Raw genomic sequence first — 24,966 nt, 5'->3', positions numbered from 1 at the left:
TAAACCGGTTGCTTACGAGAAAGTACTTGGGAGAAACCACGGACACGAGAAAGCCACGTGGGAGCTTGAGGACAAGGTGATGGAACTGTACCCAGAACTCTTCCCTTGAGAGTACCAAATTTCGGGACGAAATTTCTTTTAAGAGTGGTAGGATGTAACGCCCCACTTTTCGAACCCTAAAATTTTGCATTTAATGTTTTAATGCTGTGAAGTATGTGGATTTATTTGACGAGTGAATTAATTACTTGATTTCTATGCGACCTAATTTTGTTTTGGAGTTGAGAGGTGGAATAGTCAATCTTGTCGAATTGATGACGTGGCCTTAATTAATCGATGCGGAATGAAATATAGCCGCAAATTATATTTTTATTTTGGGGAGTGAGATTTTAATAGGATCATCAATAATTGCCTTACCCATTTTATTGGAATTTTCGACCACTATGAATTTATGGAGAGGAATTATTTTCTTGGATTTAATTATTCATTATTTATTTTGATCCCTTAATTATTTCTTTCCATGTTTTAATTGGAATATCCTAGCAAATCTTGCCTTATCTTTATTTTATTCAAGATTTGGAAATTATTCCTTGTGGAAGGAATATTTCACACGCCTATTTCCAATTGTGGGAGGATTTTTATTGATTTTCTTGCTCCGTATTATTTTATTCTGCTCCGTGAAAATACTAAATTAAATCAATGGCTAATTATATAGCCATGATTTTCGAAATATTCTCCCTTATTCTCCCTCATTATTCACGCCAATCATCCCCCATATCTCTCCAATCTTAATTTGATTATTCTCCCAAATCTTCAATTAATTATGGGATATTCTATTACTTAAGCCTATAAATAAAGACTAACTAAATCCCTAAACCTAGCACGCAATTCACACGCCTACTTGCTTCAAATCACACGCCCCCCTCCCTCTTCTTCAATCTCCCACATTTGTTCTTCCACTCTACTCAAGATCCTTTCGAATATCCAAGAGATTATTGAAGAATCAAGACTTTTATTCATTCCTACCGTTTGTTTAGTCCAAGAGGGGTAAAAATCGGACCCTATTCTTCATTCCTCTCCATCTCAACTCTTCTTTTGTTCCCTCATGCATCTAGTGAGTGGAGGGATCTCAAATCTAAGGGATTTAATCGGTGGGAATTTGTGTTTGGATGTGTGATTTGCGTTTTGAATGAATTGTTTGATGATTTAATGAATCTATGGTGAATGATATATGATGTTACGAAAACATGAGTATAAGGACTCTCTCGAGCATGTTTGTGTGTTAAAACCATGAAAAAGTTGATTTTGAATAAATAGGGATAAACCGATTTGATCGATTCTTTTTCCTGAGTAAACTTCATGATTTCTTCTTTATTGTGTGCGAAGTTGAACTCATTTGGACGAAAGATGAATTTATGGTGAATTTTTAAAGTTGACTGCGCATTTCTGGCAGAAAGTGTTTTCTCGACCAGTGAGTTACGTTTTCTATTTGACTGACCTAAAAACGTTATTTTAACATGATTTTTAAACTGGAAGTTATTTGATGAGTCTACTGCGTTGTGGTAAAATTTTAGCCCCAACGGAAGTCGGGTGAATTTTTAATAATTTTTATAAAATGGTTGCGCAGTGCTGCCAGATTTCTACCTTTACAAAAACACTATGTTGTTATAAGTGATATACATGATTGATATATGTGATGACATGATGTGTTGTTCAAAGATGGGAAAAGGGAAAACGATAGGGACATGCATAATATTAAGTCAATGGTTGTGACTGATAAGATATATACATTATCTAAAGGTGATAACTCGTGCGCGAAGCGTGATTACAAAGGAAAGGCAGTAGTTGGTATCTAAACGGTCGAGGTGGGATTCTTTTCTACCCTACACTATGTGTGGGATTTCTTTTACTAAACTCTTTTACGTATGATTGTGGAGCTATAAGGGTGGTTTAAAGTATTTATCATGCCGTGATTTGTTTTAACGTGCCTATCTGATGTGGCTGTTGCCACTGTTATATAAATCAAATTCGGGTACTCGTAGGGCGGCAAACCCTACTTGGATTAGTGTACACCTATGGTAGATCGTGTGCTAGCGTACGGGCTGGCCGGTCTAGTGACCTGGTTTGCGGCCGCATTCCTTGTCATGTATTGACAGATATGGCTATTGTCTATGGGAAAATGACTGATCAGTCGAATTTTACAATGGGAAATGATTTGAGTGCCTCGGGCCTTTCTAAAGCTAAACCCCGATGGTTACTTACGTATGACATGATAAACTATATCTTTATTAAAAATGTTTTCGGCATAAGTCCACTGAGTATTTTATAAGTACTCAGCCCTGCATATGTTTTCCTCATGTGCAGGTTGAGCGGCGACGAGCGGTTGGCGGTGTTGAGCAAATTAAACGAAATGATAATATTGTCTTGAAACTCCGAGTGTCGTCGTGTCTTCACACATGACTTCACTCTTTCTCTTGGTCGTTTTCCGCTGCGATATTTCTTTTACTTATTAGCAATTGGGCTTGAACTTGAATTTGTTCCGTTATTGGATATTTTAAAGTCTTGTTGGATAATGTCAAACTTTTAATCTTTTCCGTGAATATTAATGTCTGGCCCAACTCATTATTTAAACCCGAGCCCTCATCTTGTTTTATACTTAATTGCACGTTTAATATGTTGGTCAAGCCTTATTGATGAAACCCTAGCCTATTTTCCTTGTTATATTTAAATCTGTTTAAGTCGCGATCGCCCGCATTTATTATACCCTAGAAGGGCGGTCGTGACATGCGTACATGACATCGCCGATGTTGGGAATATACCACTGCCGTGCAGGACCCTTTACTACCGCCCATCGACTCTGGAGCACACCAAATGCCCGCTCCACATCCTTGCGCGCTGCTTCCTGACGGCTCGCAAAGTATGACTTCTTTTGTCCGAGCGGATGCTTGATTGTCTTCACAAAGACGGGCGAGTTTGTGTATATCCCATCCGCCAAATAGTATCCCATATTGTGCTGGTTTCCGTTGGCGACGAAACTGATGGCGGGACCAACGCCATTGCACTGAGCGTTGAACTGGGGTGACGACTGGAGAACGTTGATGTCGTTGTTCGACCCGGCGACTCCAAAATAAGCATGCCATATCCACAGTCGGTAGTCAGCTACAGCTTCAAGGATCATCGTGGGATGCTTGGCTTTGAAGCCGGTAGTGTACATCCCCGTCCAGGCGGCGGGGCAGTTCTTCCACTCCCAATGCATACAATCTATGATGCCCAACATCCCAGGGAACCCGTGCACCGACCCATGCATATCTATCAGCCTCTGCCAGTCTTCGGGGCTCGGACTCCGAAGATACCGCTCAGCGAATATCGCTCTCACACCCGCGCAAAAATTCTGCAGACACTCGACGGCTGTCGACTCGCCAATGTGGAGGTACTTGTCGAACATGTCGGCCGCGCCTCCGTACGCCAGTTGTCTGATTGCGACAGTGCACTTCTGTAAGGGTGTGAGTCCGGGTTTGCCAACTGCATCCTCCCTGATCCTAAAATACAGGTATCTTCTCTCTAAAGCACCCACGATATGCATAAACAACGGACGATGCATCCTAAAACGTCGTCGGAATAAGGCATCCCAAAACGCGGCTGCGGAGCGAAGTAGTCCTGATACAACCGAATATGTGCAGCAATGTGGTCACGGGGTATTGTAGTTCGACGACGGATCGGCCGATGTACCGCCGCCTGCTGCCGCCGCTGCTCCCTCTGGTGTAGCAGCCTATCTATCGCACCTTCCACAACGACCTCCAATTCATCCTCGCTATCACTATCACTAGCCATTCTATATATACTTGAAAATAGAGATGTAGAGAGAGAAACTTGTTAACACAAGTGGTGCGAATGAAATGAAATTCAACGAGCCGTATATATAGAGTTTAAAAAAAAAATTAAATACCGGACGTCCGACCCACGCCACAATGGTGGACGTCCGCCCGCCCGTCGCCCCCACGTCCGAGGACATCCGACGTCCGTATCGGAGTTGAAACGCCACAATGGCGGACGTCCCGGTCGCCCGTCGCGGATGTCCGACCGGACGTCCGCCATTGGAGATGCTCTAAAGAAGATCAAGTTGGTATAATAGAAATCAGTAAGTCGTAAAACAGTGCCCAAAACGACACAATATTGAGAGATGTGTGCTTTTTTGCCCAGCACTGCAGATGGAAAAATGTTTTATTGTGTATTTTTGTGCATGACCACCTAACATCTTTTTGAGAGAGCTGAGCCTCAGCAAACATGTGGCCAAGGCACCATACCACTTCCATCTCCGCCCAAGCATTGATCAACCAAAAATGGGACGCTCTTGTAATCGGCGCCGGCCACAATGGACTCACCGCAGCCGCCTACCTCGCCCGCTCCTTGAGCGCCGCCACGTCACTGAGGAACTCGTTCCTGGCTTCAAGTTTTCTCGCTGCAGGTACCTCCAGAGCCTTCTCCGCCCCACCGATATTAAGTAGTACCTCTCTCTCACACACACATAATCGTAATTCGTAACCCTATTCGCTTCAATTTGTTGGTGAATTGTGATTGAAGTTGTTGAAGAGGATGGGCGTTACCTTTTGCTGGGCCCTGATAAGACGCTTAACCATTCTCAGATTTCTAAATTCTCCAAGCGTGATGCTGAGGCTTATCCCCCGGTATACTACATCTCTTTCTCTTTTTTTTTATTTATTTTTTATTATAGGATATGACAAAGAGGATTTAAGCTACATGGAAGCCTAAATGTAATTTAGAAGTTGATAGGGGAGTAGGGTGGTTGATTATGGATTTATAGTATCAAATGTGAACAGATGCGGACGAAATTCCAAGAAACAGCCTCATGGCGATTTTTATCCGCCATTTGTACCCCGAAAAAAAAAGTTTCCAGAGAGGGGAAAGACGCGGCAAGCTGTCGCGTGTTTTAACTAAACACGCTTGAAGCTCTCGCGTGTTTAATTAAACACGCATCAGGCTCTCGCGTGTGTATGTAACACGCGACACGCTCTCGCGTCTTTAAGCAAACACGCGACACGCTCTCACGTGTTTCCCTTGAATTACAAAGTCGGTCCAGAAGGCAGAAACCTCACTTTCGACCTCACTTCCACCTCGCTCATTCTTTCCCTCTCAGCGACGGCCAACGTCTCTAGCTGGCGAAAATCGAAGTGAATCCGATATTTTGATGCTCTAATTCCTAATTTAAGTGGTGTTAGGTAATTTTTGACTATTAATTTCAATTATCATTGCTATATGTTAGTTAGGTATAGATTTAGGGTTTATGGCATTGAACTTGGTATTGAATTTTCGGTTTTAATTTTGTTCAATATTTATTTAAGTATGTTGAATTTATAGTATATGATGTTATGTCGTACTTATTTTGCAGGTTTAATAATGTTTGTGAGTTTATATTGGGATGGGAAAATTATTCAGCTCCCAAGTTTGGGTGTTGCTTATGATCCCCTCGTGCAAAATCATTTATTATATTGAATGAAAAGATATCTTATTATGTATACGTGCCGATACAAAATCCGGTCTCAAAGTGGGCATTCTCTCCCACACCCAAAGCTGTAGGAGCACTGTTGGACCTCCAATGTATGTCCTTTTGCCCATGGACGCCTCACAAAGATTATGGTATAATGTAGCAAGTGCAGCACTCGCCCAACTAATCATAGAGGCAGACTCTACATCTCGAAGTTGCAACCACATGAGAGGTATCTTACACCCTGAGCCGTCGGGTAAGATCAACCCTCCCAATAGCACAAGCACAATCATACGTGCCCGTTGAATGTAGGCTTCGTCTTCGAGACCATCTCCTAATGGTTCAATCGTCATCCTATGTATTAGCGCGTTTGCCAAGATACCGTTTTCCTTCATCTCATTTTGAAGGGGATAGAAGCCCAAGAGCTATTCACATAAACCCCTCCACCCAGTTTCACAAAACCCATTTCCTGTGAAGGGTACTCCATCTTCACGTAAAGCTCATAATACTTGAACGTCTTGTAATGTAATGGTAGTTTCCCCTACGGGAAGATGGAATGTATGTCTCTCTGGCCTCCAACGCTCAACCAATGCTGTGATCAAAGCATGATCTACATCCAGAGCCTTACCACAGAAAAGAACTCCACCTAAACCAAATCTACAAACATAATCAATCACGCATCTGTGATGATTATCGATTTCCCAGAAATGTTCCTCAAAGCGCCGAATATTGAAAGAGGTTGTTTCCTCGCCTGCCCACGCCTTGCGTGATATATGACTGTGCTGATAATGCAATACAGAAGGATCTTCTGGTTCATATCGCGACATCCTAATATAATCAAAATTTAACATGTTTAATTATAAACCAAATTTTATAAAAAAAAATTTAACTTAATAAATTCAACCAAATTCAATAATTCAAAACCAAAATATCAACCATGTTCAACAAATCAACACCAAATTTAACAAATTAACACCATATTCAACCATGTTCAATAATTCAACAATAATTCAAAACCAAATTCAATAATTCAACAAAATATCAATCACATTCACCAAATTAACACCAAATTCAACAAAATAACACCAAATTCAACAAAGTAACACCTTATTCGACCATGTTCAATAATTCAACAATAATTCAACCAAATTCAATAATTCAAAACCAAATTCAATAATTCAACAAAATATCAATCACATTCACCAAATTAACACCAAATTCAACAAAATAACACCAAATTCAACAAAGTAACACCTTATTCAACCGGTTTCAACACTTCAACAAAACATCAACCAAATTGAATAATTCAACATCAAATACAATCAATTCAAAGATAAAATCAACCAAATTCAACAAAATACTTTCTACCCCATGAACCCTAACTATTATACCCACCTAAAATATACCAATAAAAATCGAAAGTAAGGGTTGAAAGTTACCTAACAACACTTCAAATTGGAATAGGAGAGCTAAATATCGGATTAGGCTTTGAATTTCGCCGATTTTCGGAAGAATTTCGCCGATTTTCGCTGCTGCTTCGCGTTTTGTGGTATGTTCTGCCTTCTGGACGGATTTTGTGAAGCAAGGGAGACACGCGAGAGCGTGTCGCGTCTTTACTTTAAACACGCGAGAGGAAGGCGCGTCTCTCCTTTAATACACGCGAGAGGAATATGCGTGTTTTATTTAAACACGCGAGAGGAAGACGCGTCTCTCCTTTAATACACGCGAGAGGAATATGCGTGTTTTATTTAAACACGCATTAGGCTAATGCGTCTATACTTTTAAACACGCGACAGCTTCTCGCGTCTTTCCTATGTCTGGAAACTTCTTTTTTCAGGGTACAAATGGCGGAAAAATTTTGCCATGACGTCCTTTCTTGGAATTTAACCAACAGATGCGTCACTTTTATCTCAGTTGAAAGGTTTTTTTTTATGCTTCCATTACTTACATGGTTTGGGAAATTGCCATATTGAGTAGAAAGGTTTTGAGGAAATTTATATGCTTTTACTTGATTATGGAAATAAGCAGCTTTTGAACTTTTATCTCCTTTGATGAGTCAAAAGGGATTGAGGAAATTTATCTGCTTTCCCATTATTACTTGGTTGTGAAAATTTGTAAGTTTTGATTAGCATGCATTATGCATATTATTTTCATTTTCATCAATTTTTAGCGTGACACTCTTGAGGTGATCCAACTCGTTATGATACTGAAAATACCTTCGGTGCTCAGTTGATAGGAAACTATTTGAAAGTTATCTCCATCTTAGTAAATTAGGCCACAGTGCTTATCAACTTCTCCAAGATGTATTAGACTGCAGAGTGCGAACTTCTTTAGGAATGCGTTTGACTATACTTGCGAAGTAGTTGGTTGCAGCAGCTATTCAGTGTATTGTTAGGAGTTAAGGTCGTCGATCCTATGCGAGGACACAACAAACTCACACACCAACTGTTTGATAAATTGCCACACTGAAATCACATGAACTTTTGGGAATTGAACTCTAGGCTTTATTGACTGGAATGAAACGAACAATGATAAAGATAAAAACAAATCCTCACAAAGAAGGACTACGATATGAAATCGTCCTAAACCTGATCTCTCCAAGATGCTCTATATCTCTACAAGAGCACCTATTTATAGACTATATGGAAATTCAAATAAAACAACTAAAACAAATCTGCAAAACAAAAACCACTGAGATATTTGTGCCTAGCCATATCTTCCAAATCTCTCTTGCTAATCTTCCGGATTTGCTGGCCAAACCACCTCCCGATCTCCTCTCCTGTAGACCCGCCAGTTCGTATCAACTGCCCCGTCCGCCAAAACAGCCTTGTCCTCAAGCGGAAGTAAGGAAATTGGCCACGTCCATCCATGTTGCCTCTTCCACTTCTTGTCCCTCCCATTTGAGCAATACTTGTTCGACTTGCTCCCCATCGCGTGCAATTTTCCGGCGTTCCAAAACGCTCTCTGGCAAGGACGGAGGGTCCGCATCGAGCAAGGCCACCGACAACTCTTGCTCTGGTACCGCCTCGCCAATCGCCCTTTTGAGCAAGGACACATGAAACACTGGGTGGATACGAGACCCACTGGGCAATGTCAAGCGGTAAGCCGTCTTACCAATTCAGGCTTCCACCCGAAAGGGGCCGACATATCTTGCGCGAGCTTTCTGTTAGCCACCGTAAACAAGTTGGACTGATGGTAGGGCCTGAACTTCAAATACACAAGCTCGCCTACCTCAAACTCCACATCCCTGCGGTGTTTGTTTGCCGAAACCGTCATCCTCTGATGCGCGCGAAGCAAATGGTGGCGCAGATGGACCAACGCCTCGTCCATTGATCGAAGCGAATCCACGACGGCTTGCGCGCGGATTTCCCCGGGTAAATAATTATGTATGGTAGGTGGCGGGCGACCATACACAACCTCGAAAGGAGTGGTGCCGGACGCAGAGTGGGCACTGGTGTTGTAGCAATAATCAGCCCATGCCAGCCACTTGCTCCACTGTTTGGGTCGGTCGGAAGAGAAACAACGTAGGTATGTTTGTAAGCAGCGATTCAGAACTTCCGTCTGGCCATCCGTCTCGGGGTGGTATGCCGAGCTCATCCGTAACTTCGTTCCCGTCGCCCGGAACAACTCACGCCAGAATGAGCTCAAAAATATGGGGTCACGGTCTGACACGATTGAGCGTGGAATCCCATGAAGTCTCACTATCTCCTTGGTAAATAGTTCGGCCACTTGCTTGGCCGAAAACGGGTGGCGAAGGCCCAGGAAATGGGCGTACTTGGATAGGCGGTCAACAACCACGAAAATGCAGTCCATTCCACCCGCTTTAGGTATCCCCGACAAGAAATGCAGGAACAGATTGAGAACTCCGAGATGAGTCTTGACATTGATAGAGAGGTAGCCAGTTGGTGTCAAGCAATGAACACAAGTGAGTTATCTGATGAGGAGTTAGCTGAAGCAATTCTGGAATTCTGTGCAAATCCGGAGCTAGCCAGGTCAAGGAATACACCTTATGTGGTGAGTGTGGAAGGTTCTGCTGGGTCAAGGAAGGGAATGACTACGGAAGTAACAGAGAAAAATCCCTTGCCCCAGGAAAAAGATGTTCCCAAGAAAGAGCTGAAAACACTTCCACCAGGCCTAAAGTATGCTTATATAGAGGAGAACGAAACTTTCCCTATTATTATCAACAGCAGCTTGACCGAGGGACAAGAAGAGGAACTGCTGAAGGTAATCCGAAGAAACAAGAAGGCTACTGGGTGGACACTCTCTGACCTGGTAGGAATTAGTCCAGATTTGTGCATGCATCACATCCGTTTGGAGGAAGGAGCAAAAGCCTGCAGAGACCCTCAACGCAAATTGAATCCTAACATGAGGGGGGAAGTGCTGAAGGAAGTATTGAAACTACTCTCCCTAGGAATCATTTATTCCATACCAGACAGTGAATGGGTGAGTCCAGTCCATATGGTACCCAAGAAGTCAGGAATACAGGTGGTCAAGAACGACAAGAATGAATTGGTGCCCACCAGACTAGTCACTGGGTGGAGGATGTGCATCGATTATAGGAAGTTAAATGAAGCGACCAAGAAAGATCATTTCCCTCTACCTTTCATTGACCAGATGCTGGAGAGGCTAGCGGGCAAGCAATACTTCTGTTTCCTAGACGGGTATAGTGGGTATTTTCAAATCTATGTGGATCCCGAGGACCAGGAGAAGACAACTTTCACGTGTCCTTTCGGCACGTATGCTTACAGGAGGATGCCGTTTGGCCTGTGCAATGCGCCAGGCACTTTTCAGCGGTGTATGATGAGTATCTTCTCGGATCTTTTGGAGGACTGCATCGAGATTTTTATGGATGACTTCACTGTGTACGGGAATTCATTTGACTCATGTTTGGCTAGTCTGGATAAAGTATTGAGAAGATGCCAGGAAAAACATTTGGTTTTGAACTTCGAGAAATGTCACTTTATGGTCCCTAAGGGAATTGTCCTAGGGCACGTAGTCTCGGAAAAAGGTATACAGGTAGACCAGGCAAAGATTGAGGTGATATCAAAACTGCCTTACCCGACGAACCAGACGGAGGTAAGAGGATTCCTAAGGCACGCAGGATTTTATAGAAGATTCATTAAGGATTTTGCGAAGATTGCTCAGCCACTCACTCATTTGCTGCACAATGATGTTGAGTTTGTTTTCAATGAGGAGTGCATAAAGGCTTTTCAACTACAGAAAGATAGACTAGTATCGGCTCCCATTATCCGAGCGCCCGATTGGAGTTTGCCATTTGAAATAATGTGCGACGCGAGTGACTATGCAGTAGGGGCGGTGCTAGGTCAAAGAGTTGACGGAAAAAGTTACGTAATTTTCTATGCGTCAAAAACGCTCAACCAGGCCCAGAAAAACTATGAGACCACGGAGAAGGAAATGTTGGCAGTCGTGTACTCTTTTGAAAAATTCCGACCATATTTGCTTGGGTCGAGGGTGATAGTCTTCACTGATCACGCTGCGATAAAGTACTTGCTGGCGAAGAAAGAATCCAAGCCGAGATTAATCCGTTGGGTGTTGCTTTTGCAAGAATTCGATTGGGAAGTTAGAGATAAAAAGGGAACTGAAAATAAAGTAGCCGATCATCTGAGCAGGATATTTCAAAGGGAGACCGAGGAAGCAATACCGGACGCATTCCCTGAGGAACATTTGTACTACGTGAAAAAATTTCCTCGACCTACCAGCTGGGAGGAGGTTATGGAGTTAACAGGTCCAGGGGATGACGAAAAAGGGAAATGCCATCAAAACGCTGAGCCATGGTTCGCAGATCTGGCAAATTACTTAGTCACTGGAGAAGTGCCCAGTTCGCAAGTAATCTCCCGGGCCCAGAAGATGAAATTGAAGAGCGAGGCCAAGTACTATTTCTGGGATGACCCGTATTTGTGGCGAATGGGAGCCGACCAAGTAATCCGGAGGTGTATCCCGGAGTGGGAATAGAGGGATGTGCTGAATCATTGCCATGCCCTAGCTTGTGGAGGTCACTTTGGACCTAGGAAGACAGCAAGGAAGGTGTTAGATAGTGGTTTTTACTGGCCTACGTTGCATAAGGATGCGTTCGAGTTTTGTCAGAATTGTGAGAGGTGTCAACAGACCGGGGGAATATCCAGGAGGGATGAGATGCCGCAAGTCCCAGTGATTGTGTGTGAGATCTTCGATGTTTGGGGGATGGACTTCATGGGTCCATTTCCGTCTTCATACGGGAACACCTACATACTTGTGGCAGTGGATTATGTGTCAAAATGGATAGAGGCAAAAGCAACCACCTCGTGTGAAGCTAAGGAGGTAGCAAAGTTTCTTAGAGCTAACATTTTCAACAGGTACGGAGTGCCCAGAGCTATAATATCTGACAATGGGACACACTTCCGTAACCGGACTATTGAAGCTCTGATGAGAAAATATGGCGTCCATCACAGACTGTCTACACCTTATCATCCTCAATCCAACGGCCAGGCGGAAATATCCAACAGAGAAATAAAGGCGATACTGGAAAAGACGGTTAATCCGTCCAGGAAAGACTGGAGTAAGAGGCTTGGAGACGCACTATGGGCTTACCGGACGGCATACAAGATACTTATTGGGATGTCACCATATAGGCTTGTGTTCGGCAAAATGTGTCACTTGCCCGTGGGAGTAGAACACCGAGCATATTGGGCGGTCAAGGAAATAAACATGAGACCCAAATCCTGCGAGGAAGAGAGGAAATTGCAGCTGCAGGAGTTGGAGGAGCTAAGGCTGGAGTCATATGAATCGGCGATGTGGTACAAAGAGAAAACAAGACTCTGGCATGACAAGAACCTCCGGGTCAAGGAATTGCAAGTCGGGCAGAAGGTTCTCCTATTCCAATCCCGGCTCAAGCTAATGCCTGGTAAGTTAAAGTCCAAATGGATTGGGCCATACACTGTTGTGAGTTTGCGTGCAAATGGAGCTGTAGAAATCCAGGGAAGTTCTACAAACTCTACTCCTTTTCTTGTTAACGGTCATAGGGTAAAGGTATTTAGGGATAGCTCGGAGATGTGTGTAGAGGACGAAATGCCACTACGCGCACTCCACGATATCGCCTAATAGATCTGGGAAGTGAGTGTTCTTAGAGATTTCCTAGGTCCAGCATCCAAGAAGTTTTAGCATGACCTGACCTAGGGAATCTTGAGAACACTTGAACATAAATTGTAAATATTCAATCGCTTTCTTTAAATCAAGAAAAACCCAAACAAATCAGAAAAAAAATAATCTTCCAAAAATATTTTCGAAATACCACACTCCTTAAGGAATTTTTTTGATACTGTCATACCCTAGACCCGGGGAGTCTGGCGTTTCAATTTTTAGTTTAATGTTTTTCTTTAAGTGTGATTTTGCAGAAGGAATTCACAAGGGCAATGAGTTGTGGAGTAAAAATTTTGGAGGGAGTTGGCACCGGTTTGGATTTCAAAAGGAACTTTATGGGGAGGCGTACGGTCGCAAGCGTCATCACCTGCAACCGCCTGCCAAAAACGTCCTCTCTCATGCCTACACTATAATCGGTTTTGCCTTCTTATTTTCATTACCTATTCTCTCTCCAATATTCACAAACACAAAAAATCCCCAATTTCCTCTCCCCTTTTTCTCTCTCTCTAACCCTAATCTGCAAATTCCGCCCCAAATTCTTTACAAAAATTCCACAGAACATCCATGGAAAACAAACAAGGAACCGGAAGCACCTCAGGGTCCGCCGACTCTGGGGCGGCGGCATTTATGGCCGAGCTATTCCAGAAATTTGGGGGTGCGGAGAAGGCGATGGAGGCATTCGCCATGGTTGCAACCGCAATGGGTAAATCCATACAGGCTGCTCCGTTTTCTAGTGTACCACAATCGGAGGCCGTCTCAGAACCAGTCGCCGAACCTGAAACCGTTCAAGAAGCCATCGCCATTCCGGAACCCACTGCCGTACCAGAGGAGACAGTTGTTCCGGAGACCACCACACAACCAGAGGACATTCAAGAATCCACGACCACTAGCCCGGAACCAACCACCGCAGAGAATCGTGAAGACGACTCAGATTTGGTCACAGGGTTGGAATTGTTGGCTATATGCGAACCAAGGGTAGACTCTGCAACTGAGGGGGAAACCCCTGTTTCGATTAGTGTTTCTGAGGGGGTGAAGCCCGTACTTGCTAGTGAGGAATATGTTGAGAAAGATGTTCTGGAACCATCTGGGGAAGTCAAAGATTTTGTTGCTGATGTTAGTATTTCTGAGGGGGAAACCCCTGTTTTGGAAAAATCTGTGGGGGGGAGGCCCCTATAGTTGGTGAAGATGGGGGCGACGAGGCCCTAATTTCTGAACAAAATGTGGAGGGGGATACCCCTGAGAAACAGGTGGGTACTGAGGCCCACGTCGGGGAAAGATTTGAGGGGGTAGAGACCCCTGTTTACATCTCGGGGGCAACCCCATTGTTGTCCAAGGAGGGAGAAGCCCTCGATTCTGAAATTAGCCAGGAACCCGCTGACGCCGGGGTGAAGTTGATTGTGGATCTGACCGAGATCCCAGAGGATACCGACTCGCCGGTCAACCCCAGAGATGCTAGGAGGCGGGCTCGCCGGAGCCTCAATGATGAGATTGATGAAACAGTGGAGCCGACGGAGGAAGAATCGCTGGGTCCAGAGACCGCAGCATCTGAACAGGTGAACTCTCCCAGACCTGGCAGGGGGGAGAGTGATGAGGAGAAGCGTCGCCAAGCGGCTGAGAAGAAAAGGAAGGGGAAACAAATTGCTCCTTCCTCGACCAAGAAGGCGAGAGGGAACTCTACTGAATCCACACTTCCGCCGGCAGCTAAGGTACCATATGCCGCAGAAACCGAGAGCCCTTCTGAGTCCAGCGACTCGGAAGAAGAACAGGAAGAGGAATTCAACTTTGAGCCAACCGAAGTGTGGATAACAAACAGCTTGCTAGATGAAATGAGGACGTTGCGCACGGCCATTTATAAGGAGAAGAGTACTGAGGGGAAGGTCGCTAAGTCAGGAAAGATGTATAGCTCATCGGAGCTCAAAACGATTGCTTGCAACGATGAATTCCGGACTTATATCGACGCAATAGGCTTCGATTGGTTGCTCAAGCACAGTACTACCGAGGTTCCGATTGACCTGGCTCGAGAATTCTTTTCCACCTTCCGATTTAAGTCCACTACCGATTTGGATACCGAATCCATTAATTTCAGACTTTTCAGTGAGGAACATACGATGAGCATCCGGGAATGGACCTTGCGGATGGGTTTGCAGACGCGAACGGAGGACGATGAAGGCCTGTGGAGCGATAGGATGATTGGTCCACCGAAAATGACGTCGGGATTCAAAGCGCAAAGCGCCTGGGAGTTCTTGACTCACCCAAGGGTGGGTCAGTTTAAAACGGGCTTTTCGAAGGCACACCACATCGAAAATAGGGTCCTGCGATTTGCCCAGACTTTTATTAGTTACAATTTAATGGGAACAGCCAACAACGCTCTGACTACCGCCGATCTATACTTCACATGGTGCATGGCTACGGGGGTAAGAGTTCACTTGGGCTATTGGATAGCCCAAGCCTGCCATCAAGTGACTGCAAATCCTTCCCGGCACCTATACACGTGCCACCTGCTCGGAGCCTATCTGCAGAGGAATGTAATCATGAAGATCCATAAGGCATGCCGAGAGGTAAAGACATGTTCGCCCCCTGAGGTTTTTAACATGGATTATTTTTTCAATAAAGGGTTGCTGATCGCACGCGGAAGGGAAGTATGCTTTTACGAGGTTGGGCAGTCAGAGGCTCAGGTGAAACAGGACCCCGATGTGGTGGAAGTGAAGGATACTGCTGACGTAGAAGCAGGAGCCAGGATAGAAGTAGAGGAAGTGCGAAAGGAGGTTGGTTGGATGAGGTCAGAAATGAAGATGGTTCGGGAGGAAATTGTGTCCCTGCGGGGAAAAAGTAAGAATAGTACTGAGAGTGCCAGGAAAGATGTCGCTGGAGTATGAACGGAACTGGAAGAAATAAGGACGGAAGTTCGGAAGGTTAGGGAGGAAATGGTGACCCTCAAGGGGCACATTTCTGATCTTGTGGCGTCATCGACCAGATGTACTGGGAAGATGACGGAAGGAGTTGAGTTGATGATGGCGATGACAAAGTGGCTTAGAGCAAGGTTCCCAGAGACACCGAAGGAACTTCCGAAGCCTAGCGGCGATTCTACAACACCAGGTCAAGGAAGTCTGACTGCGCAGAAGCCACCGCATGCCCCAAGGCCCCAGACTACTCCATCTCCCTCTCGGCCCGTGATATTGAAGACAACCGTACCCCGCCCGACAGAAGAACGACATGAGAAGCCGGAGTTGCCAGCCAGAAAGAAAGCTAAGGTGACCCACCAGACAGCGCCACCAAAGTCTGGCCCTCGCGGGGGCCAGACCCCGAATTGAACCCCCCACGGAGCCAAGTAACCCTTATTTTCTTTTTTTTTTATTTTCCGTTTTGTTTGTGTTCTTATATGCCAGCATGCTCTGTAATTGTACATATGTGTTGCCTTTCTTACACTTAGCTCAACTTTTGGTCTAAGTGTGAGAAGGGGGTGTTTTGTTTTTTTTTTGCATGCCTTGGTTTGTTTGTTGCGCCTTCTCCCACTTAGCCCGATGCTCGGTCTAAGTGTGAGAAGTTTTGCTCTGTATTTGTGTTTGTTGTTGTTTGCTTTATCAGTCTGCTGTTAGTACTTCCCTTTTCCCCCCTTCACTACGATGGCTTGGGGACAAGCTTGAGTGAAGCGGGAGGGGGGGGGAGTAAGTATCGTTTTTGTGTCTTAGGATGTGTGCTTCGCATGAGCTAGCTAGATAATAAGGCGAGATCCCCTTAGTAAGAGTGATTGAAGAGAGAAAGCAGATCAACTTTGACACTTTCTTCCTTAATAAGCCGAATGCGATCTGAATGAAGTTAGGACGATGGAAAATGCCTTAGATAACCTAGCTGTACAGCCCTACTATAAAGTGAGTTATAAGCCTAAACACTTTTAGAGCTAACATGAAAAAATATGCTATCACTTGATGCTTAGGGAGTAGAGTATGAAGGAGAAAAAATGGGTTAAGGAGGAATAAGCTGGAAGAAGTCCAGAAACCGGAGGTATAAGCTGGACGAAGTCCAGGGGAGGTAAAAAAAAATAAAAAAATAAAAAAAAAATATTTCTAGGAGGAATAAGCTGGACGAAGTCCAGGGGAAAGGGGTTATAATACAGGAAAATGAGGAAGAGAAAAAAAAGAAAAAATATAATCCTCAAGGGCAGAAAAAATCGTAGCCTGGCCCAGGGAAATTCATAGGAAAGGAGGAAGAATAGGGAGAAAACTCTCATAACCCGACGCATCAGTGGTATAACTCTAACTTTGGAGCGTTTTGATCCTAACATCACTGGTGAGGAATGAGTGATCAAGCGAACCTAACAGATGGGAAATCAATAGGCTATCTTGACTAACTGACAGACCGTTTAGGCAGACGAAGGAATGGGGAAGATTTGAAGACTGTAATCGATCAGATTGAACTTGAGCTTGTGGGGATAGTAGCTTAAAAATTCGAAACTAGTTCATGCTTGTTTGTTTTGTTGTGTTTCTGTTCTTTGTGTTCTTTTCTTTTCTTAGTCCGTAGTTGCTTAGGTCTAGGAGTTTGTTTTGTTTTCATTTTTAGGGTTTTACTTGGTAACCATGCATTGAAATTCGCCTTATTCCTATTTTCTTGTCTTTCATACTTGAGGACAAGCATGGTTTAAGTGTGAGCAGTTTGATAAGGCTAATTTCATGCATCGGTCTAGGGGTTCATTTCATGAAATTGTTGGGTCTAACGCATTGAATTAAGTCAGGTATGTGAAGTTTTTCGCCAGATCCAGGAAAAGAAGAGGACGCTTGCATGGTCCTAGGAAACTGGCGAAAGGGTGAACAATTGGAAGAAAATTGCTAGACGGAGGAAGCTTCGGAGTTGAAGGGTAGAATAGGGATTTCTACGAAAACTCTAGAAGGCTATGTCCGCATCTATAAAAGGGAGAAGCATGCAGGCTGGAGGGACCTTCTCGGCTGGAGGCCTCACTAACAGCTCCTTGCTCGATTCACCTTTCCACACACTTGACTCTGAATTCGCGAGAGATTCCAGTTAGCACTTGGCTGGTGGTTCACGTTTAGCTTTCCGACAATGGTTCGAGGGTTGTAACACCGTCCTAGTTCAAGGGCGAAGAAACAATTTACATTTCCGTTGCTATTTACACTGATTCCGCCGAGCTTCGCTGTTCGAAGCTCGGTTTTCTTTTGACAACCAATATTTCCGGTTTTATTCCAGATTTTACTTTCGCTTAAGTCTATTGTGTTCATTTCTGGTTTGCTGGTTGAGTTCGATTGATTTCGAGTTAGGATTGTCGGAGTTAGTTATTTTTGCAGTTGGTTCTGATTTATTGTCGATACTTGTTGTTTGGATCTGAAGAATGGTTCTGTTTTTTGGATGAATCGGAGGTTGGGTTTTGCTGGAGTTTGTGATTTGTTTGCAGATTGTTCATGATTGATTGAGATTGGAGTAGATCTGTGAAAATCGGAGTTATGGCGTTGGTTTGCTGTTTGTTGGGTTCGGATGGCTTGGATCCGGAGTGGATTAAGCGTCCGACGTAATCTGAGAAGGAGTACTTGATTTCCATGCCTAGTTTACGTATTTACATTTCATTTCGCCTAGTTTACGTAGATCTGTCGTATCTTCGAGTTATTGTAAGTTTCCGTCGACCAAATCTGTTTATTATGTTTGAATCTGGGCATTTCCTCTGTTTTCTCCATTTGCGAATCTGAATTAGTTAGAAAAGTGCATGAAGATTGTTAGCTGCAGCTTTACCGTACGTTGTCAGGCTTGGATTTCATGGTCCCCACTTTTTATTTCCTTTGTCTAGTGGTTATCGGTAGTTATGTACTCGGTCTAGGAATTGTTTAAACTTTTCTGCCTGTTACTTGGTTTAAGAGTTCTTTGTTCTTCGGTCTAGTATTTACGTTTTGTGCCTAGGTCTAGTAGTAGTTAAAATCTCAACCCCTTTTGCGTGGCAGCAGCCATTTTATCCAAATTCTCTCAATACTAGCCTACGAATCCATCTCTGTGGGATCGACTCCACTTCCCTATACTAATCCATAGTATTCGGGTTGAGGAAATTTAATTGTTGAAGGAGAGTCGTGAGTGCCCAACGACCGGAGCGCCATTCGATCCCTCGAGTTACTGGACCCTGTGATTCAGTTAATTCGGAGAAGCGTGGTGTCTCGACCTAGCAATTGCTTAGATCGAATTTTGCAAGCGCATAACTCAAAGTACTCCCACCCTTAGGCGCGCCCTATGCACCGCCACGTCATCATTTTTATCCTCCTACTATCCCACTTGCAGTGTGGCGCCCTAAGGCGCGCCCTATGCATTCTTTTATTTGAATATTTAAATAACTACAAAAATTGGGAAAAAACTTCATTTCATTTATAAAAATTAATACATTACAATACGAATTAAAAAATACGCAAACTCAGCGACGGCGGTTACGGGCCACACTTCTTCAATCATGTCGTTCATGAGCTGGGCATGGTCTTGTTGGTTGCGCATTGAGGCATGTCTAGATAGAACCTCATTGAAGCCCGTCGGTAATCCTCTAGCGGGGGGCTCGGTCGCCGTGCTGGACGAGCTAGATGCACCTTCATCATCGTTCCAGTCGGTGATGGTCCCACCTTCATGCTCGACTATCATGTTGTGCATGATTATGCACGCATACATGACATCGGCGATGACTTCCTTGAACCAGAGACGAGTCGACCCTTTCACAATTGCCCACCGTGCTTGGAGCACACTAAATGTCCGCTCGACATCCTTCTGCGCCGCCTCCTGCTTTTGCGCAAATAAAACCCTCTTCTCACCAATTGGGCAGCTGATCGTCTTCACAAAAACAGGTCACCGTGAGTATATGCCATCGGCCAAGTAGTACCCCATGTGGTATTGGAGCCTGTTGGCAGTGAACTCGATGGTCGGGCCGTAGCCATTGCATTGCTCGGTGAAGAGGGTGGATGAGTTGAGGACGTTAATGTCGTTGTTTGACCCGGCCACGCCGAAGTAAGCATGCCAGATCCAGAGCCGATGGTCAGCGACGGCTTCGAGGATCATCGTCGGGTGGCTGCCCTTTTATCCACTAGTGAATTGGCCTCTCCACGTCGTCGGACAATTTTCCACTCCCAGTGCATACAGTCGATGCTCCCTAGCATCCCATGAAAGCCGTGCGCCGTCTCGTTGTAACACCCCGACTTTTTTCTACCCTTTTATTGTATTCTTGAAAGGATCGTTTGAAGAACTAATATTTAGCACAACACTAAATATTAATTGTTTGCGTTGAGTGATTTTAATCTTTGTTGGAAACGGGACGACGAAATTGATTAAAGTTTTCCGTGAACTTTAATTAATAGAAAGGAATGAGAGAATGCAAAATATATACTCTTGGGCTTCTCAAATAAAAATTTGAGTCCAAATGTTTTTATAAAAAATGGCTTTGGGCCATGACAATCAAAAGGTCCAACAAATAGATAATTATACAAATTTGGGGCTTTGCAACTAAATGAGCCCAAACTAATTTAAATAAATTATGTTGAGCCCAATACATTTTCCAAAATATGGGAGTAAGCCCAAAGATCTTCTTTTTCTTCTTCTCCTCTTCATGATCGACGGTTTCTTCAAGTGGAGACTCCTCATCTTCAACTTCTCCACTCTCCATCTTCCACCATTAATCCTACAAACCAAAGGTCACCCATTACTTCTTCATGTAACCTCTTCCCTAACTCCTCACAATACACACTTTACAATGAGCAAATTGAGAGAGAGGGAGGGAGCCGAGAGGAGAAGAAGTAGAAGGAATTGTTGCTTCCATTTTGTTTCAACCACAACCAAGTTCAAATTCTTGAGGTATAATCCCTTTCCTAGCCCAAAGCATGAAATGTTAGTAGCTAATTTCATACATTGATTTCATACTTTTACCTTCACACAAGCAATTCAAACAATTTAACAACAAAGAACTAATCGAACATCGCCGTACTTAATCGAACACATGAAAGAACTTAACTTGGAATGAGAACTTGTCTGGCGGGGCTGCTTTGGGGTTGGTTTCGGGGCTGTTCGGGGTTGTTGAGAATAGTTAATGGGGCTGCCGGATGCTTACGGAGTAGTTTTCGCGCTCGGTCGGGACTACCGGCTGTTTTCGGACTGCCCGACAGCTGGGAATGCCGGAAGGCAGCGGTTCAACGATGACTGCTGATGATGGTCCTCTACCGCGATGGTGAAGGATCTGGACCGCGACGGTACAACAGCGCACAACGGAGCCTGGCGAAGGCTGACCCGAGACAGCAGTTCCGTCTGACAGCAACAGCACTTCCCGACGGTGCGTGTTTGAGCCGCGGGCAGTGAGCAGTGAGCCGCGGGCAGCGAGCAGCGGCGACCGTCCTCCCCTCTCGCTGCAGTGGCGTTCCTGGGTGGAATACGCGGCTGACGGCGACGGGAAGTGAATTGAAGGCGACGAACTTTGGAGCTTCTGCAATTTGGGGATCTTGATTTGGGAAATTCCCTAATTTTGGGATGAAGTAACATCATAGAGGGAGAGGGAGTAAACCGAGAGAGATTGGGGAAGTGGAAGTCAAATTTGGGCCTTTGTTTGGTAAAAGAATTTGGGCCATTTTTGCCTTGTAAAAAAAATGAATTGATTGGGCCCCATTCTCTTAATTCTTGTTGGGCTCTTTTTTTTTAATTGGAGGAACAAGGTGGGCTAAGTAAATAAATCTTTGGGCCGTCAATTAAAATAATCGCGAGAAATTAATGAATTAATTTCTGAATAATTCGATGTACAAATAATTTTATCCCCAGTCTGAAATAATATAATTGCGAAGAGAAATAGTTGCGATAATTATACGCTTAGAAAATTTTGGAATTTATTTCGATATCATGGAGGGAAATACGAGGAGCCAGCGGAGGAATTTTGGGCGTAAGCCGCCGACCGGCGTCGCACGCGACGCCTTGGGCGGCAGCCGAATAATAAAAAAAAATGTACAAAAACCGAGAAACGTGATAAAAGACTTTAATTAGAGTGCATGCATTCTAAATATCTTGGTTATCGAGATTGATGGGTACTTTATGTATTTTCCGAAAAGGTGGTTCGCACGCACGCTAGAAGTCGGAACGAGCAACTATTTACGGAAATTCTAAGCTTTTGAGGTGGGCTCTATTACTTAAAATCTTTTAAATTGCAATGGTATGTTTATGGAGAGAAAATGGTGGTTTGAATGTTATGTCATACCATACTTTATGTTTTGAATTGCCTATCTGATTGTCTACTAGGATAATATCCTACTAGACTTTGATGGTTAACGAATTCGGGTCTGACTAGGGAGTGAGTCCCTACTCAGACTAGTGCACTGATGGGGATCGTGAGCCGTCCTTTGTGGTCGGCCGGTCCAGTGATCGAGTTTGTGGCCACATTCTCGTTTCACATGATGGTTCAGATATGGTACATGAATGGGGATGATAATGATATTTGTCTGCAGACAACTTTTTATGGAATGGTTTTAGTGATTCTCGACCTTTTAAAGTAAAACCCGAGTTTCACTCAATGATGGCTTGACATAACTTAAATGATGAATGTATTTTGGGCATGAGTTCACTGAGTGCATTAAAGTACTTAGCCCCTGCATATGTTTTCCCTATGTGCAGGTTGAGCGGTGACGAGCGCGGTGGGTGTTGAGCATAAAAGTGAAGAATGTCTATCAAATGTCTAGAATATGGTGTGTCTTCATACATAGCATGATTCTACTCTCGAAATGCTTCCGCTAAATATGGTTTCTTTTGAGTTCGTGTATTGTTGGGATATTTTTCATTTGGAGTTGTTGATTGTTGAAATGATACTCTGATTTTATTCGAGCTATTCCCATTTGTTTCGGGCTATGGTTGAGTTGTGTTGTTTTCCCCCTTTCTTCCCCGCTTCTTTAACCCTCCCCTAGTCGCGATCAACCGTGTTTTCTATCCTTAGGAAATGCGGGCGTGACAGAATGGTATCAGAGCAATTTTTTCTTTCCGCTCTGGCCCGAGAGTCTTTTTCAGTCTTAGTCTAGACTCGTTTCGCTAGACTATGAGGTTGTGAATTGAAGGCTCAACATCCCGCTTCGCCACGCTCAACCAAAAAAGAGGTAATATATATTTTTTTTATGTGAAAGTTTTTATGAGAAAGTTTTGGAGAAAGGAAGACGAGAAAATTTTTGAGAAAGAAAGAGGAGAAAATTTTATAAGAAGGAGGAAGTAGAATCTTTCTGTGAGGGATTGATTTCGAGTTGAGAAGAGTATTTTATGATGTTTGTGAAAAGAGCGAGTTTTGAAGATGGATGATGGAGTGTTTTACATGAAAGATGAAAATTGATAAGTTGTTTTGAGAATGTTGAAATGTTTGAAAAAAAGTGAGTCATTTAAAAATGTTTGTTTCAAACATATATGTGAAGTGCATGAGTGTTTTGTTTGGGATGCAAATGTGTTATGTGTTTATACTTGATTATCTTGAAGTATGAATGGTGTGAAATACGATGGATGTTGAGATATGAGATGATAAAATTTGTTGTGAACTTAGAGTGTCTAAGATGTAGGCCTAGTTGACCACGCGGACCGTAGTTCTAATTTGAAACTCACATATTGCTTTCTCGAGCGATGAAAACGAACTAGAATAGAAAGCGGGGATAAATTTCTAAATTATCGAGATATGAGACAAGAGGATTGAGATTGAGGATGGAGACCGGTGGACCATGAAACTTTTTTTTTCTCTTTCTTGGAACTACGCGAAACTTTAGAGCATGCTATGTGTGAACCATTTTATCTCTAGTTGGGTAATTAGTATTTCCTGTCATTTCCCTAAATGATAAGAACAACAAGAATATGATTAAGACCTCAAGAAGAGAAGGATAGTGAGGACTAAATGAAGTTTCAAATGTGCAAGGGGTCGAGAAAAGAAGATTTGTTAGACGATGTATCCATGCAACGACGAGAGATTGTAATCACAATGTAAATTAGTATAGTCTATCATGCGTGAGTTGCTAAAAGTGGCGACACGATGGAGACGACCTTTATAGCAGGCAGAGAAGCACATGGAGGGTTAAAATGTTTTAAGAGAATGGTTGTTATAATATGCAAGAATATTATGAAGATATGGCTTTTGACTGACTACAATTATTTTGTTGTAATGGCGTTATGAATATCAACGTTGAATATACGGATTCTTAGAACGATGTTACCACGTTCGGCCTCAGAAAGACAAGCGAACGAGTGCGACCTTCGTAGCTAGAATGAACGATTTTAAATCAACAGTACTTACTTGGATTCTAAGTTCTTTTCGATACGTATTGAATAACCGTGAGCCCTTGCCTATTTAATCACCTTGGTTGAGTCATGCTTTACAAGTAGTGCCCATTATTATATATATATTTTTTTTCCTATATCGAGTCATGACTCACTTTCAGTTCTTGAAAATTGGTGCTTGCCTTTGTAACTTTGGACATCTTGATTATTAGTCTTGTTTGATTCATCTTTTGTAAGGACAATATTTTGACCTTATGAGCTTCCGTCATTGAACTTCATTCCTAAAGTTGTTTGCAGTTATGACCTTCAGCATGATCACATCTCCCATACATGTTTCTTCAAAGGATGAAATATTCCTCTTCGAACTTTTGTACACCTTTTTATTTCGTAACTATGCATGTGGCAAGTTCTTTCTTGCAGAAGTGAAATTCTTTTTAGCTCAGTTTCACTACATATATTGTTCATGCAATGATTTTTCTTTATTGCAACATCAAGTTAAGGCTATCGTGTTCTCTTTTTTTCTTAACGTGTTTGATCTAGCTGATTTTCCTAAAAAGTTCACTTCACGTCGGTTGCTAACCTGTGAATCCATTGATGTGATTTCATTATTCAATAGCATGATGTCGTCGAACCATGATCAGTGCTACTTCATGACATTTGTCTATGCTTCTAAACCCTCCCACGATTGATCATCTCATGTCATGACATGTTTGAGCCATCATTCATTGATGCCGAAATTTTACACATTTGATTTGACAATTGAAATATCTTATTTGGCAACCTACTATGGAATTTGAGACTTAATTCAATTTCATCCTGTTTTCAAGACCTATCTCATATTCTTTCGAGCTCTCATCAGAAGTAAATTCCCTAGCTCTATGGATTTTATTTGATACCGTTTAAACCATTTAATTCTCAGAATGGATGTGTTATGTTCAATGGGTTTAGTCCTTGCTTTGTTTACAAACCAATTTTTGCAAGTTTGTGATGAGATCTAAAAGAGTCGAGCTAGAAATGTTGTTCTTGGTTTCTTGATTACTTCTGCAACCTTTCTGATTAAGACACTTTCTGCAGTGTTGCTACAATTTTAA

The 24,966-nt window shown here is 43.2% G+C and overlaps 2 long non-coding RNA genes across 2 annotated transcripts; one reads left to right on the top strand and one right to left on the bottom strand.

The window, feature by feature from the left end:
• The first annotated feature begins 19,986 nt into the window (after positions 1–19,986).
• Positions 19,987–22,270, top strand: LOC121773734. The gene is made up of 3 exons (XR_006044839.1): positions 19,987–20,455; positions 21,691–21,754; positions 22,250–22,270. It is a non-coding gene; the product is annotated as an uncharacterized LOC121773734 (long non-coding RNA).
• On the bottom strand, positions 20,008–21,179 carry LOC121773733. Its single transcript, XR_006044838.1, has 2 exons — positions 20,613–21,179; positions 20,008–20,469 (listed from the first exon to the last, which is right to left on the bottom strand). It is a non-coding gene; the product is annotated as an uncharacterized LOC121773733 (long non-coding RNA).
• Positions 22,271–24,966: the final 2,696 nt, after the last annotated feature.

This window comes from Salvia splendens, chromosome 17 (assembly GCF_004379255.2).
Source record: "Salvia splendens isolate huo1 chromosome 17, SspV2, whole genome shotgun sequence".
Classification (NCBI taxonomy): domain Eukaryota; kingdom Viridiplantae; phylum Streptophyta; class Magnoliopsida; order Lamiales; family Lamiaceae; genus Salvia; species Salvia splendens.
The sequence above is the reverse complement of the archived record's forward strand: the minus strand, read 5'-3'. Positions and strand labels throughout refer to the sequence as shown.